Source organism: Coregonus clupeaformis, chromosome 17 (assembly GCF_020615455.1).
Source record: "Coregonus clupeaformis isolate EN_2021a chromosome 17, ASM2061545v1, whole genome shotgun sequence".
Taxonomy (NCBI): Eukaryota; Metazoa; Chordata; class Actinopteri; order Salmoniformes; family Salmonidae; genus Coregonus; species Coregonus clupeaformis.
This window is the reverse complement of record NC_059208.1, coordinates 71,610,865-71,627,283: the sequence shown is the minus strand read 5'-3', so window position 1 is coordinate 71,627,283 and position 16,419 is coordinate 71,610,865.

Genomic DNA, 16,419 nt, shown 5'->3' with positions numbered 1-16,419 from the left:
TTTGTTAGTCATTCTCACTCAAATATCATATTAATATGGTATAAGTCATGGCAAAATGTGTAGAATTGCAGGAAATTAGCTTTAAAACGGCAAGAATGTCTCTCCACCCCATGGCAAAATATGTAGAAATGCAGAAAACTTGCTTTAAAACTGCAACATTTTCTCTACACCCCATGGCAAAATTGCAGGAAATTTGCTTTAAAAAAAATGTTTCTCTCCGCCGTCAAGAGGGGAGCCACTAAAATGTTTTGCTGCAAGGTGGGGAGGGGGGGCCCAACCAAATCTAGCTTAGGGCCCCCAAAAGGCTAGTGCCGGCCCTGATTTGAGGTACATTTACATTTAAGTCATTTAGCAGACGCTCTTTTCCAGAGCGACTTACAGTTGGTGAGTGCATACATTTTCATACTGGCCCCCCGTGGGAAACGAACCCACAACCCTGGCGTTGCAAGCGCCGTGCTCTACCAGAATTGGGTATGACAGTTGTACATACAGTGGGGGGGAAAAGTATTTAGTCAGCCACCAATTGTGCAAGTTCTCCCACTTAAAAAGATGAGAGAGGCCTGTAATTTTCATCATAGGTACACGTCAACTATGACAGACAAAATGAGATTTTTTTCTCTCCAGAAAATCACATTGTAGGATTTTTAATGAATTTATTTGCAAATTATGGTGGAAAATAAGTATTTGGTCACCTACAAACAAGCAAGATTTCTGGCTCTCACAGACCTGTAACTTCTTCTTTAAGAGGCTCCTCTGTCCTCCACTCGTTACCTGTATTAATGGCACCTGTTTGAACTTGTTATCAGTATAAAAGACACCTGTCCACAACCTCAAACAGTCACACTCCAAACTCCACTATGGCCAAGACCAAAGAGCTGTCAAAGGACACCAGAAACAAAATTGTAGACCTGCACCAGGCTGGGAAGACTGAATCTGCAATAGGTAAGCAGCTTGGTTTGAAGAAATCAACTGTGGGAGTAATTATTAGGAAATGGAAGACATACAAGACCACTGATAATCTCCCTCGATCTGGGGCTCCACGCAAGATCTCACCCCGTGGGGTCAAAATGATCACAAGAACGGTGAGCAAAAATCCCAGAACCACACGGGGGGACATAGTGAATGACCTGCAGAGAGCTGGGTCCAAAGTAACAAAGACTACCATCAGTAACACACCAGGCCAAAGAATGCTGAGTTGCATCCAAAGAACACCATACCTACTGTGAAGCATGGGGGTGGAAACATCATGCTTTGGGGCTGTTTTTCTGCAAAGGGACCAGGACGACTGATCCGTGTAAAGGAAAGAATGAATGGGGCCATGTATCGTGAGATTTTGAGTGAAAACCTCCTTCCATCAGCAAGGGCATTGAAGATGAAACGTGGCTGGGTCTTTCAGCATGACAATGATCCCAAACACACCGCCCGGGCAACGAAGGAGTGGCTTCGTAAGAAGCATTTCAAGGTCCTGGAGTGGCCTAGCCAGTCTCCAGATCTCAACCCCATAGAAAATCTTTGGAGGGAGTTGAAAGTCTGTGTTGCCCAGCGACAGCCCCAAAACATCACTGCTCTGGAGGAATGGGCCAAAATACCAGCAACAGTGTGTGAAGACTTACAGAAAACGTTTGACCTGTGTCATTGCCAACAAAGGGTATATAACAAAGTATTGAGAAACTTTTGTTATTGACCAAATACTTACTTTCCACCATAATTTGCAAATAAATTCATAAAAAATCCTACAATGTGATTTTCTGGATTTTTTTTCCCTCATTTTGTCTGTCATAGTTGACGTGTACCTATGATGAAAATTACAGGCCTCTCTCATCTTTTTAAGTGGGAGAACTTGCACAATTGGTGGCTGACTAAATACTTTTTTTCCCCACTGTACCTTACACTGTATTTTTTAAAATAGAAAATACCATTTAACAGCAGTTACTTTTGCAGGTTGAACCTTTTATTATTTTAATCTTTAAATGACTTCTGACCAAAAATGTAACACAATTGCAACCAATTTCTACTCAGATCTTTACAAAAGGCAGCCCCTAAGGGGTTAAAATGCCATCAGTGCCATCAGTTGTTAGGCTCTGAGCTCCCTATTTGGCCTGGGGCTTGAACCTCCACCTGTTGACTGTTGGATCCCTGCCTTTGTAAGGCAGTCGCCTCGCCGTCCGCATGCATAGGTCTCCGACCCTCCGCAGCCCTGTCGGAGACTGAGGAGATCCCCTCAACCCCTCCCTGGGGTATAAACTGCTCCCTACGTGTCACGGGAGTGTAGAAGCTGTGAAACAGCTGGCTGGAGGGATGGGTAGGCGAGTGGCGGGCGATGGCCTTGGGGCCTTTAGCTCTGGGGCCCGCCTCTCCGGAGTGGATCCTGCCATCGTTGAAAACCTGCTGCTGGGGAGAGGTTACCTCTTTCCCCCCGCTTCCTCCCCGCACCGCTGCCGAACATGACCCCTCAGCGTTGAGGTATGTGCTCTCCACGCCGGGAGACCGCGGCCCAGCCTCGCTCCACACTAAAGCTCCGTGTCGCTGGAGAAACGGGAAACAGACATGAATATAACTGGGGGGAAGCAGAGGGTGGAGAGGGGGAAGAGAGGGAGGAAGAGATGGGGGAATGCAGCTGTGGCTGGTAGTTGAGTTCATCGCATGGTTCAAACGCTGTCCAAAGTTAACTCCCTGAAGGAGCAAAGGAACGTTTTGAGAGTGTTTGAAGGCTAATATTAATTTGCTTTGAATCCCATTTAATTGCATTTCTTGGAACATTCACAAAACATTCTGAGAATGTAATTAAGAGCATTCTCAATTCATTAAAATACCTTTATGGTATAACATTTGTAACATTGCAATATTACATTTGATTTTGGAAAAATACTATACATTCCAGGCCATTACTAATACACATGATTTAACACTGAACCCATGGGCTGGTCTCCTAGACACAGATTAAAATGCTTTCAATGGAGATTCTCCATAGAGAATGTCCAGGACTAGGCTTAATCTGTGTCTGGGAAACCTGCCCTATGAGTTTCCAGGAACTGGTATAAATCTTACCCTTCCTTGGTATGGTTGGTGCTGTAATTTCCTTGAATCATATTGGTGAATGAAGGACATGTGCTCCAGCAACACTTTTGGGCTACCAATAGGGCTCAGTATGGGAACTGTGAACCATAAGCCATGAAGTAAAATGTCACTCACTGCAGTTAAATAGTTCAATATTGTTGCACTGATCACCTTTTAAATGCAACTAAGCAATACAAATCTATTTGTTCTAATCCATACACTCCTTCAACCCCAAGTGCTGACCTGACATAATATCAATGCCTTTATTTTAGTCTAATGCAAGTGAATGTAAAAGATATAGGCTTAGTTGGATAACAAACACACACAATCATGAATGTGCTTGCGCAAACACACACACAGACACGCACATGCACACACACACACACACACACACACACACACACACACACACACACAGCTCACTGATTCCTGAAGCAGGCACTCTGTTGTTGTTCCTCCCATGTCTGACCAGGGCGTGTGTTTGCTGAATGGCCTGGTAATCTTTTCTCTGAGTGCTGTCCTTTCTGTAAGGTGCCTGGGTGCTCACATCGTGATACGATGTATTGGGCCACCAGTGACACTGTTATAAGTCTCATGGAGAGAAAATGAATTATCATGGAATGAAATGTAACTAAACTGGAAGATATTTTATTTATCCAGCATTTAACTGAACTAAACTGGTCATAGCAGAATTGTTACAATTATGAATAACATTTCATGGAACATACCTGCTCAGCCATTGTACTCTCTGTCTCCATGTGAGAAATGGGTGCATTCATGAACCTGACATTGGTTCTTATGAACTTGGCATTGTACATTTGTGGGGTATTGTGTATTTTAAGCTGATCATATTCCTTGGGATCTCTCTTAGGATATGAATGGAATTTATAGACTTTATCAGGGTCCAATCTGTCAGGTATCTTCCCATCAAATATCCTGTATGCATTTGAGCTAAAACAGAGGGAAAGAGTCAATCTTACTTAAAGTTTGCAACACCAAAAAAAACAGCAGGAAATAGGCCTACCTCCAAATCACATACAGCATTACCAATGCTGTTATTGCAATAGGACATAGCCTAACAAATAGAAACAATTCACATGCAACAGTATAGCATTGGGTTGTAAATAATTGCCTGCCATAGAAATGTTTATAAACGAAAACATTATTTTAAAATAATACAAATATTCATTAAAATACCTCGTGGAATACTTGCAAGTGTGCACACAATGATTATGAAGAAAGTTTATTGAATCAATATTTGGTATTTGCCATTTTATTAGCTACTCTTCCTGGGGTCCACACAAAACATGAAACATGACATAACACAGAACATTAATAGAAAAGAGCAGCTCAAGGACAGAACTACAGTGGGGAAAAATAGTATTTAGTCAGCCACCAATTGTGCAAGTTCTCCCACTTAAAAAGATGAGAGAGGCCTGTAATTTTCATCATAGGTACACGTCAACTATGACAGACAAACTGAGAAAAAAAATCCAGAAAATCGCATTGTAGGATTTTTAATGAATTTATTTGCAAATTATGGTGGAAAATAAGTATTTGGTCACCTACAAACAAGCAAGATTTCTGGCTCTCACATACCTGTAACTTCTTCTTTAAGAGGCTCCTCTGTCCTCCACTCGTTACCTGTATTAATGGCACCTGTTTGAACTTGTTATCAGTATAAAAGACACCTGTCCACAACCTCAAACAGTCACACTCCAAACTCCACTATGGCCAAGACCAAAGAGCTGTCAAAGGACACCAGAAACAAAATTGTAGACCTGCACCAGTCTGGGAAGACTGAATCTGCAATAGGTAAGCAGCTTGGTTTGAAGAAATCAACTGTGGGAGCAATTATTAGGAAATGGAAGACATACAAGACCACTGAAAATCTCCCTCGATCTGGGGCTCCACGCAAGATCTCACCCCGTGGGGTCAAAATGATCACAAGAACGGTGAGCAAAAATCCCAGAACCACACGGGGGGACCTAGTGAATGACCTGCAGAGAGCTGGGACCAAAGTAACAAATCCTACCATCAGTAACACACTACGCCGCCAGGGACTCAAATCCTGCAGTGCCAGACGTGTCCCCCTGCTTAAGCCAGTACATGTCCAGGCCCGTCTGAAGTTTGCTAGAGTGCATTTGGATGATCCAGAAGAGGATTGGGAGAATGTCATATGGTCAGATGAAACCAAAATAGAACTTTTTGGTCAAAACTCAACTCGTCGTGTTTGGAGGACAAAGAATGCTGAGTTGCATCCAAAGAACACCATACCTACTGTGAAGCATGGGGGTGGAAACATCATGCTTTGGGGCTGTTTTTCTGCAAAGGGACCAGGACGACTGATCCGTGTAAAGGAAATAATGAATGGGGCCATGTATCGTGAGATTTTGAGTGAAAACCTCCTTCCATCAGCAAGGGCATTGAAGATGAAACGTGGCTGGGTCTTTCAGCATGACAATGATCCCAAACACACCGCCCGGGCAACGAAGGAGTGGCTTCGTAAGAAGCATTTCAAGGTCCTGGAGTGGCCTAGCCAGTCTCCAGATCTCAACCCCATAGAAAATCTTTGGAGGGAGTTGAAAGTCCGTGTTGCCCAGCGACAGCCCCAAAACATCACTGCTCTAGAGGAGATCTGCATGGAGGAATGGGCCAAAATACCAGCAACAGTGTGTGAAAACCTTGTGAAGACTTACAGAAAACGTTTGACCTGTGTCATTGCCAACAAAGGGTATATAACAAAGTATTGAGAAACTTTTGTTATTGACCAAATACTTATTTTCCACCATAATTTGCAAATACATTCATTAAAAATCCTACAATGTGATTTTCAGGATTTTTTTTCCTCATTTTGTCTGTCATAGTTGACGTGTACCTATGATGAAAATTACAGGCCTCTCTCATCTTTTTAAGTGGGAGAACTTGCACAATTGGTGGCTGACTAAATACTTTTTTTCCCCACTGTATGTGTATTTTCCCACAAACTGACTTGTTGTGGATAAAAATCAGTGCGTGATGATGTAGTGCATACTTTTTTCACTTACGTTTTTATGTACCAAATAAACATCTAAAGTTCAATATTTTTCCATAGTATTTTCAACTCTACCAATAGTTTTTTCACAAAAACTGTTGCGTTAAATAGCAAATGTGCCTACTCTGCTCTTGGCACTTGTGCTCTAGCCAACAGCTTGCAGATACAGTGCGGGTAGGCTAGTCTACATGATGAGATTATTATTATTATTATTATTATTATTATTATTATTATTATTATTATTATCTATAGAGTGAGAATATGTGAGGGATAAACGCAGACGTTCTGTACATTACCTTGGAAATAATGGACGACGCAGCAGGACAAGGTGGAGCCGAGTACCTTTGCATAGTTCATTTCTCCAAGGTAATGAAAACAATACTTAAGCACACATTCATTGGTAGAAATAAAAATAACTTTCATATTTTAATTTTTATAAAATAATTCATACTTTCTCATCTTTTGGTTGCAAGAGACGCGACCCAGTCGTTCGTTCTATATGTTCCGTTGCCATGCTCGCTGGCAACGTTCTTTATCCCTTGCTTGCTAGCTAGCCAACTAGTTAAAGATAAAACAGTCATGACCTCTGCAGCCAGAATAACAGCAAAGTTGCTGCATTTGCATTTGTTTAAGATGTTTTCTATTGAAATTCATTTGGATACATCCATAACAATGGGCTGATGATGCCCGACTTTGCCTGGCACAGCTAGAAAAGTTTGCCTTCTCGTCAGGACACTCGACTCTGTTCATTACATTGCATATCAAACACCAGGCTCGAAGCTAGCTAAATCGTTTTTTGCAAGCAAACCTGCCAATATGACAACCAAATTCAAAAATACCAGTTGCTGAAAACAGCTGGTCAAACTAGAAACGTGGGAGGATTTGACAGCATGTCATGACTGTAACAGTAACGTTAGAGACCAGTGAAATTCATGTTCATCCCTCACCACGTAGGTCATCAAATGCTCCAAAAAAATATGTCTTCTGCAAAAACAAATAAATGATAGCTAACTAGCTAGCTACGTTTTTCCTGGTTGGACCTGCGTTTACAATGTATCCAATTTCGGTCTGTGTGGTTGTTGGTTTAGCTTTCTGTAACTTTGTAGCAAATACGGTCTGTGTGTGTAGGTGCATTTTGTGTCATGATTGCAAGGTGTCCCGATATATTTTCCAACTGTCCTGATGTCTTTTCCAACTGTCCCATTATCTGGTTTCAAATCAATTTTACAGACACAAAAAGATCCCACCATGTCGAACGAACAAATTATCTGTCGGCTTTATTTGTGGGCTGGAATCGAACCCACGCAGACAAAGTAGGCCTATATCTGCGTGCTGAGGGCAGTGGCCCTAACCGCTAGACCTTAGGATACACTAGACACTTGTATGTCGTAGCCTAGTGGAGACCAATATCTATCTTGTGTTATTAAGCTATATAAAACAACGGTTGTTGATGTGTATGGCTGCATTTCAGATACATTTATTACATTTTTATAGATTTGAATGTTGCAATATGCCTAGTGTTCGCGTGAGCGAGAGAGAACATTATTTTGATAGCACTGATCCCAATGACCGCACGGGGAGGAAGAGAACTGCTCATTTTCAGCCACTCACAAGGCTCATTTGAATATCCAGATTGAATCAGGAAAATTCGCCATGACAAAATAGTGGTCAAGTTAAGATCCGACATCTGTATGCACCAGAGCTGTCTGATGAAATCATTGGACTAGTTCTTCAAAGTAGATAAAGCATACTTTCACAAACTGTCTCTACCCCTCTCGTCATTGTGTACATTCTTCTCTCATGCAGTCTGTTTGTATCTAACCTAGCAAAGCAGGCGTAAAAGTGTATCTGTCTCTGTCTGAGACGGAAAGAACCGGAGCAATGGATGATGGTCATTGTAGTTAGATAAGTTTCTGCGCTGAACTAGGTTGAATATTTGCTTAATGAAATCTACAACTCCCTTTAGCCCAGCGTCACACATAATTCTTGAATTGATTTTTCTTGTGAATTATTTGATTTCTTTCTAGAGAAACATGGAATTCAAGTAATTGAAGTGATGTCGGTCAATTGATTGTTTAATTAATGAAAAACTAAAATAAAAATCTTGGTTAATCACTCAGTACTGGTGTTGGAATGGCGTGGTCATTAAAAATATTCATGTGAAAAGACCACTGATTGGCCACTTGTTGACTCATACTCTATGAGGAAATAGCAAGCATTTTCAAAACAGTCTGTTTGAGATACAAGTTTGAGGTGGGGTTTTTGAATATTTTTTTCTTAAATTCATGCTTTGGCCGCAGATACGAGTATAGAATGAGTCAACAACATTATTTGGGTATGAGTTAACAGAATATTAACTTTTAAAAGTGAGATTTTCACTGGAAAGTTACTTTAAATAAAACTAAACTAACTAATCAAATCACAGCACACAAGCCTAGGCAGTCAGTATTCTTGTGTGTGTGTGTTTGGACCACTAAATGGCGGCTTTGCGGGAATATATTAATGGTCCTTAATCAGGTAATTAGGCTTTCAAATCCTCTACTATGACATTGCATTCGGGAGCCCTATAACATTATGATTATTATTGTGTTATTGGTCTGCAAACAATAGCAAGTTCTACTAGTATGGACTGGGCTTAAATATACAGTCTGGAATTGATACATCCATTTTTGGATTTTAAATTAATGACATAATATAGCCTGGCTATTGGTTCTTGAAGAATATAACTTATGCATAGCTCATGGGTGTTAGTACAACAGAACTGTCTTACCCTAACAGAACCCCAAATAAAAGCTTGTTTTACTCCATTGTTTGTAAACAATGCCATTGTAAATAAACAGTGTATAGATTGAAAACATTGTTGAAACTATCCTCTGGATGTCATGAACTGTCAGTCCTTGCATCTAGAGTGCTGTCTATGAATTTGAGAGGGGTTACATTTCCCAAGCCCCATCCCTCAGCTCAGCTGTATACCAAAATAAGTGGCAGAGCAGCCTATTTATTGTTTTTCGAATCGCAGACTGTAGCTCTAAACGGAGAATATTACATTCCAAGTTACTCACATTTACATATGTTGTTAAATAAGAGTGCAAAGTGCAAACAATGAAATTGATTTCAAAATCACTTCTAAATGACTAAATTCGTAGGATAACAAGTAATTTAGATACCCTTGCTCCATCCATGTGGTAGCTTAGTGATCCAAATGTAAAATGGCTTTACACTAATAAAGCTGGAGTAGTAAGAGTTTAACCAGTGCAAAGTGCATCTATCTGCTTGGACTGCATGATACAATGCTTTCTAGTGACACACACACAGACCCCGTATATTGACCTTGTATTGTTTTTTATATTTTTCATCTGGGTGGTAGGCCTGTATATAAACCCTTAAGCCTCTGATCTAACCTCGTCACTGTCAGTTAAGAGGATTCTGGCCTGGCTGCCAGTGTGTATGCAGATTTACTACAGATGGCCATGCTGGGAAGTTTATTTATTATGATGGGAAAGCAATTTCCTTTTAAATACTTTCAATCTTTTATTCTGCAAATGTGTATTCCAATTCCTGCGCGGGTACATCTGTTTCCATGCATTTTGCCTGGTCTTTTTGTCTAAATCAAAGCCTGGAGAGTCAAGGAGAGCTGACTGATTTCAGTGTATATTTTGTTGTGGAGCAAGAGCAAACTCCTGCCTAGACAGTCAACTGCCCCTTAGAACCAACTTCTCTGGTTTTAAAAGGCCTATGTGGCATCGATATGAGTCAGAAACATTAATTCCAGTGTCAAAATTAACTACAAAGTGTAAAACAGCGTTTTGTAAGTGAGTTCATCTCGACTGCTGGAGGGTTGGGTATGGATTACTTAAAGCTGATTTATGGTGATTCTGGTGTCTGCATTGAACGTAAAGCATTTACTGCGATGCGGACTCTGCAGAAGTCAAGGCATTCATACTTCTTGTGCTTCTCGGAGCAGAGCTGTTGTGAAGTGAGTTGTCAAGGAAGTGAGTTTGTGTTTATAAAGGACATATCACCCCCACCTACCATCAACCGATGTCAATGCGTAGCTATACGGAGCCCTCACATTGTTAAAACAATTTGGAGGTGCACGGCGATGCGGTACCGAGCTTGATTTGGCCTCCACAAGCCTCCGGAGGCTCCGCAATTGCGTCACACCCTTGCGTTACATTCAACAGTTACTTCTGCTGCCTGTCAACCATCACACCATTGGTGATGGTGGGTCCGTTAGTTAAGTTGATAGCTGGTACTAGTTAGCTAGTAGCTACTTTGGTTATACAACATTATTTGATAATGCTAGCGAGCCAGGCTTGCTATGGTACCACAGATGAAAGGGGAATGATACTGTAGCTAGCTAAATACATCAAGCTAACGTGTAATGTGATATAGCATTTCAGAAGGGACAAAAGGTGATTACTAATAAGACAGGTATAATATTTGCACATTGTTATATTAGCAGAACACTGCTTCTACAGATCGAGCGCACTCCACCCCTCCTGCCACCTGACTACACCTGTCCATAACCTGTAATACATTACATAGATGGAATGGACTTCTTCACCCACTGGAGACTTGAAGACAGAACCTCACCCAGAGAGCTGTGCATGTCAGTGTGTGGTTGGATAGCCTAATTGTCACGCCTACACCCTCTCCCCTGCTCCGGTGCTCAACGTCGCCAGTCTACTAACCACCGGCCCTGGCAATCATCAATATGCACACCTGCTCCCCATCGTTACGCAAACCTTGATCTCATTATCACCTTGATTACTCTCTCTCTATGGAAGCAGCAGCTGGGGCTCTGTTCCTATTGCGGCCAGGAGGGGCAACAACACTTAGGCTTCTAATTCCAGCTTATACATACTATGGACACAATCTATTTTACAATAGCTATCTTTTGTTTGTTTTTACTCCTATCCTTCCGCTACACTCAACCCCTACCATCTGTTTCTGAAGACCATCCAGTTTGATTTCTATTTGCCATATATTTTTAACTGTGCTGTTTCACAAAAGTTCTGAACCTATATACATTTTACGGACACAGTATATTTTACATTAGTTATCTTGTTGCTTTTAGTCCCACCCTTCAGCTCCACTCAACCCCTCCCATCTATCTCTTAACACCATCCATATTGGATTTCTATTTGCCATATATTTCTCAACTCTGCTGTGATGTTACACAGATTGTAAATTAAAGATAAAAAATGTTGCTTAAAGTATTATTATATTATTGATCGATTGACTCTGACTTTTCAAATCACCTAGTAGTGTTATCTGCAGAGTTAGCTCCAGGTAAATGTTGCAATTCTTCAGCCATTCCTGGACCTGCGACCAAAAACAAGATACAGATGGACAGTACCAAAACAAATGATATAATGATACTGTCTCTTGGCAGCAAAATATGCAGAGCTGGGATGGTTGTATTCCCCATATACTGTATATAACATTCTATTGGTTGGAATAATTTTGTATAATCATTTAAATGGAACAATGTTAAGTTTTAAATGATACATAAGTATATTTAAAACCAAATACTTTTAGACTTTTACTCAAGCAGTATTTTACTGGGTGGAGTTTACTGGAGTCATTGTCTATTAAGGTATATTTACTTTTACTCAAGTATGGCAATTTACACCTTCCTAATATTGAGTTGGATCCCCTTTTGCCCTCAGAACAGTCTAAATTCGTTGAGGCATGGACTCTACAAGGTTTCGAAAGCGTTCCACAGGGATGCTGGCCCATGTTGACTCCAATGCTTCCAACAGTTGTGCCAAGTAGGCTGGTGGACCATTCTTGATACACACGGGAAACTGTTGAGCGTGAAAAACCCAGCAGCATTACAGTTCTTGACACACTCAAACCGGTTCGCCTGGCCCCTACTACCATACCCTGTTCAAAGGCACCTAAATACTCTTGCCCATTTACCCTCTGAATTAGGTTGTGTTATCTGTAATGGTTATGATAAATTAAGCATTGTTGCACACTGTTGGCATTAGATAAATGCACACATATTTGTTTCCAGTGCGGGCCTTGTGTTCTAAAAATATTCGAGCACTGCCAAAAAAATCATATGAGTACTCGAACAATCCCATAATTTCAAATGCCCATTCCTAGTTGTTTCTATGTCATTTCAATGAAATTCAATTGAACCAATGTGGAATAGACGTTGAATTGACGTCTGTGTCCAGTGGGTCTGGGATTTGTCCCCAGGGAAAGATCTAACGGCGGACATAAGGAGAGACGAGATGAGACAAAACTAGCCAGTTATAGAATATTGTGTTCTAGGACAGCTGAGCTGATTCAAGACCGGGCATTCAACTCGCAGTTGATAGTTTCCATGGTAACATGTATTTACATGATGTAGCAAGGTGTTGTAGAACGAGTGTCTCATGAAACACTTTCCAGACACTGGCACTTGATATCTAGCCATAACTGATTTGACAGAGAAATATCAGCTAGATAGGCTAGCCAGCTGCAGCTATCACCAATCTATGCTAGCTAGCTGCTGTCAGCTTGGCTAAACATAAGGTCAGGGCAGGCTTTTGCCTACACAGAACTGAATTAGCTGACCATTTTGATATGGCGAGTCAGTTAGGAGGGGAGAAGTCCTCAACTTCAAAACTTCATTCTCTCCATAGCAAAGCAAGCTTAGCTTACCTCGCTGTACTCACTACTGCCCTTTGTTGTGATTGAATGGCAAAGATACACCCAAGAAACACCTAGATCAAACCACACCCCCAAGACAACTCTTGTTTGCTTTCAGTCATGGCCCCTAGCATTTCTTAATGAGCATTGATGAAAAACAATGCCAAATCAGGAAGTGCAGTCACCCTTTAAAGGCAAATTTCCCCACTGCTCTATTTCACTATATATGTCCATTAATATGTTATTAACATATCATATGTGTCGCAAAAATTTAGAATTTCCTTACTACACTTAAATACGAGCGTTTCTGCATCTCGCCGATAGAAACGGGCCAGCTACATTGCCTGGTTGTAAGCAAACCACAATATCCAGAATTCATAGCGATTTCAGGACGCGGAGGACCGCCCCATGGAGGTATGAGAAATATCATAATGTCTGTTTGTAGCCAGCTCTTTCAACCAGAAGATTTTGAAACGGAACTGAAGTCTCAACTAATTGGGTTGCCATGTCTACCGCAGAGGCTAACGTGACTGTGTTCTATTTAGAGTCCGATCCCCTCAAAATCTGCAGAGGCATCAGTGTCAAGCTCAGCACTAGGAACTAGTGTTAATTATCTTCTAAAATCTTACTAAAATCAACTCAATCTTTCCATGACTCCATGATGAGCAAAATACTGGAGCTAGGCATAAACATGGTCCGTGTCTTCTTGTCATAGTTGGTGTGTTTACAAGTATGCTACAACTTCTACTGTAACTTTCTCTGTATTCTAGAGGCTGAGTTGATTGTACATGCAAGACTTGAAGTCTAAATTGGAGAAAAGGAGGTATTAGTAAGGAGGGGATGGTGTGGCTGACTGACTGGTGTCTGTTGGTGGTGGGTATTGTGTGTGAAGGTTAGTATGCATGATCTATTGACATGAGGGGGGTGGGTGAATATAGTACATTGTTTGAGTGTGTATTGATGGGGACAAAGTAGTAAAATGTTGGCTAATCACAGACTGTGTGTCCTACAGACTAATCCCGCTGCTGATAACGATGACCTTGACACCAGTTTAAGTAGTACAGAGCCTGTAGATCCATTGGATGAAAGCTTTCAGCCTGGAATAAGCTCAAGCTCAACATGATCTGACTTTGAAACAAGCCGACAGCCAAAGGTATTTATGAAAGCACAATACCCTCTTGAGAAAACAAAATTACCAATACACCAAGTTAACCTGTAAATAAGTACCGCCCCCGTTTTGAAAAGCCTGCCTTCGAGGGTGGGAACAAGGAAATATGGCTCCTGTCAGGCTATAGTCTTTACAAAGCCAGGGAAAATGAGACAACCTAGATATCCTGCAATGTCCTGGCAGATAGGAGACAAGTCCAATGAACGTTGAAAGGACAAGGACAACCATATCTACTAACGTGATCGTGCAATCGGCGAAACAAAAAGGCCACAATAATTGCTAAAAAACATGACTGCATTCATTTTTAAATCAGACAGCAGGCTCAATCAACCAATGACATCATTGGTTGAACTCTCCCGGCGCAAAAATAAAAAAAATACAACTATAATGCATAATTATGTCTGAAAAATCACTCACTGAAAAAAGCGTTAAAAAAGTTTCCCTTTAAGGGATGTTTACAGAGGCCGGCTATCCTTGCCTAGGAAACAGAGTTGTGAGGAGGGCAAAGCACTGCTACGATTGGTTGATTTCTCCCACAGGTGGAGCCCTATGTCTCGCTCAAATAGGCAGGCTTTCAGCTTGTGATGACTGTACAGGCTCACAGCTTGTGATGATTTTACTCTACTGTAACCTACATCCCAAAACAATAACATTAATGTTGTTATTTGGATCATGGACATTGGTGTGGTGAACTTGTATGAAGGGCACTCTATAATGATCAAATTCAATTATACACACACTGGCCAGTTTATTAGGTAACACCCGTTCATGAAAATGGATCACTCAATTTTCCGTGGCTTGCTATAGTGCTTTCAGAAAGTATTCATACTCCTTGACTTACTCCACATTTTGTTGTGTTACAGCCTGAATTCAAAATTTATTAAATTGTGAAATCCCTGAGCGGTTGCCTTCCTCTCCGGCAACTGAGTTAGGAAGGACACCTCTATCTTTGTGGTTGAATCTGTGTTTGAAATTCACTGATTGACTGAGGGAGCTTACAGATAATTGTATGTGTGGGGTACAGAGATAAGGTAGTCATTCAAACTTATTTAGGCTTGCCATAACAAAGGGGTTGAAAAAAATTCCACTTTGACATTATGGGGTATTGTGTGTAGGCCAGTGACCAAAAAAATCTCAATTTAATCCATTTAAAATTCTGGCTGTAATACAACAACATTTGGAAAAAGTGAAGGGGTGTTAATAGTTTCTGAAGGCACTGTACAAAAAGCAGGCAGACAGGCATCTAGGCATTCAGTTACTGTTCGATTGAACGTTAGAATTAGCAAAACAGCCTCCCAAGTGGCGCAGCGGTCTAAGGCACTGCATCGCAGTGCTTAAGGCGTCACTACAGACCAGGGTTCGATCCCAGGCTGTGTCGCAGCCGGCCGCGACCGGGAGACCCATGAAGCGGCGCACAATTGGCCCAGCGTCGTCCGGGTTAGGGGGATTTGGCCGGCCGGGATGTCCTTGTCCCATTGCGCTCTAGCGACTCCTTGTGGCGGGCCGGGTGCATGCACGCTGACTTCGGTCGCCAGTTGTACAGTGTTTCCTCCGACACATTGGTGCGGCTGGCTTCCTGGTTAAGCTAGCAGTGTGTCAAGAAGCAGTGGGCTTGGTAGGGTCGTGTTTCGGAGGACGCATGGCTCTCGACCTTCGCCTCTCCCGAGTCCGTACTGGAGTTGCAGCGATGGGACAAGACTGTAACTGCCAATTTGATATCACGAAAAAGGGGTAAAAAGTACAAAATAAAATAAAATAAAGAATGGGCAAAACAAGTGACCAAAGCGACTTTGAGTGTGGTATAATCGTCAGTGCCAGGCGTGCCGGATCCAATATCTCAGAAACGGCCGCCATCCTGGGCTTTTCACACACGACAGTGTTCACCGAGAATGGTGCGACAAACAACATCCAGTCAGTGACAGTCCTGTGGGCAAAAACTGCTCATTGATGAGAGAGGTCGAAGGATAATGGCAAGAATCGTGCAAGCTAACAGGCGGGCCACAAACAGACAAATAACGGTGCAGTACAACAGTGGTGTGCAGAACGGTATCTCGGAACACAGAACTCGTCGATCCTTGTCACGGATGGGCTATTGCTCCGATGACCACACCGGTTTCCACTCCTATCAGCTAAAAACAAGAAGAAGCGGCTCCAATGGGCACGCGATGACCAACACTGGAAAATTGAGGAGTGGAAAACATCGCCTGGAACATGACAGCAAGTTCAGTTTACTTGAGAGGCGTGCGCAGTCCCCAGACCTCAACCCAATAGAGTATCTTTGGGATGAGATGGAACGGGCTGTTCGCAGCATGAATGTACTGCCGTCCAATCTGCAGCAACTGATTGATGCCATCGCGTCAGCTTGGACCAACATCCCCGTGGAACATTTCCGACACCTTGTAGAATGCCCTGAAGAATTCAGGCTGTTCTGGAGGCAAAGGGGTGTCCGACACGGTACTAGATGTGTGTACCTAATAAACTGTCCGGTGAGTATATGTTGAGAAAAAGAACT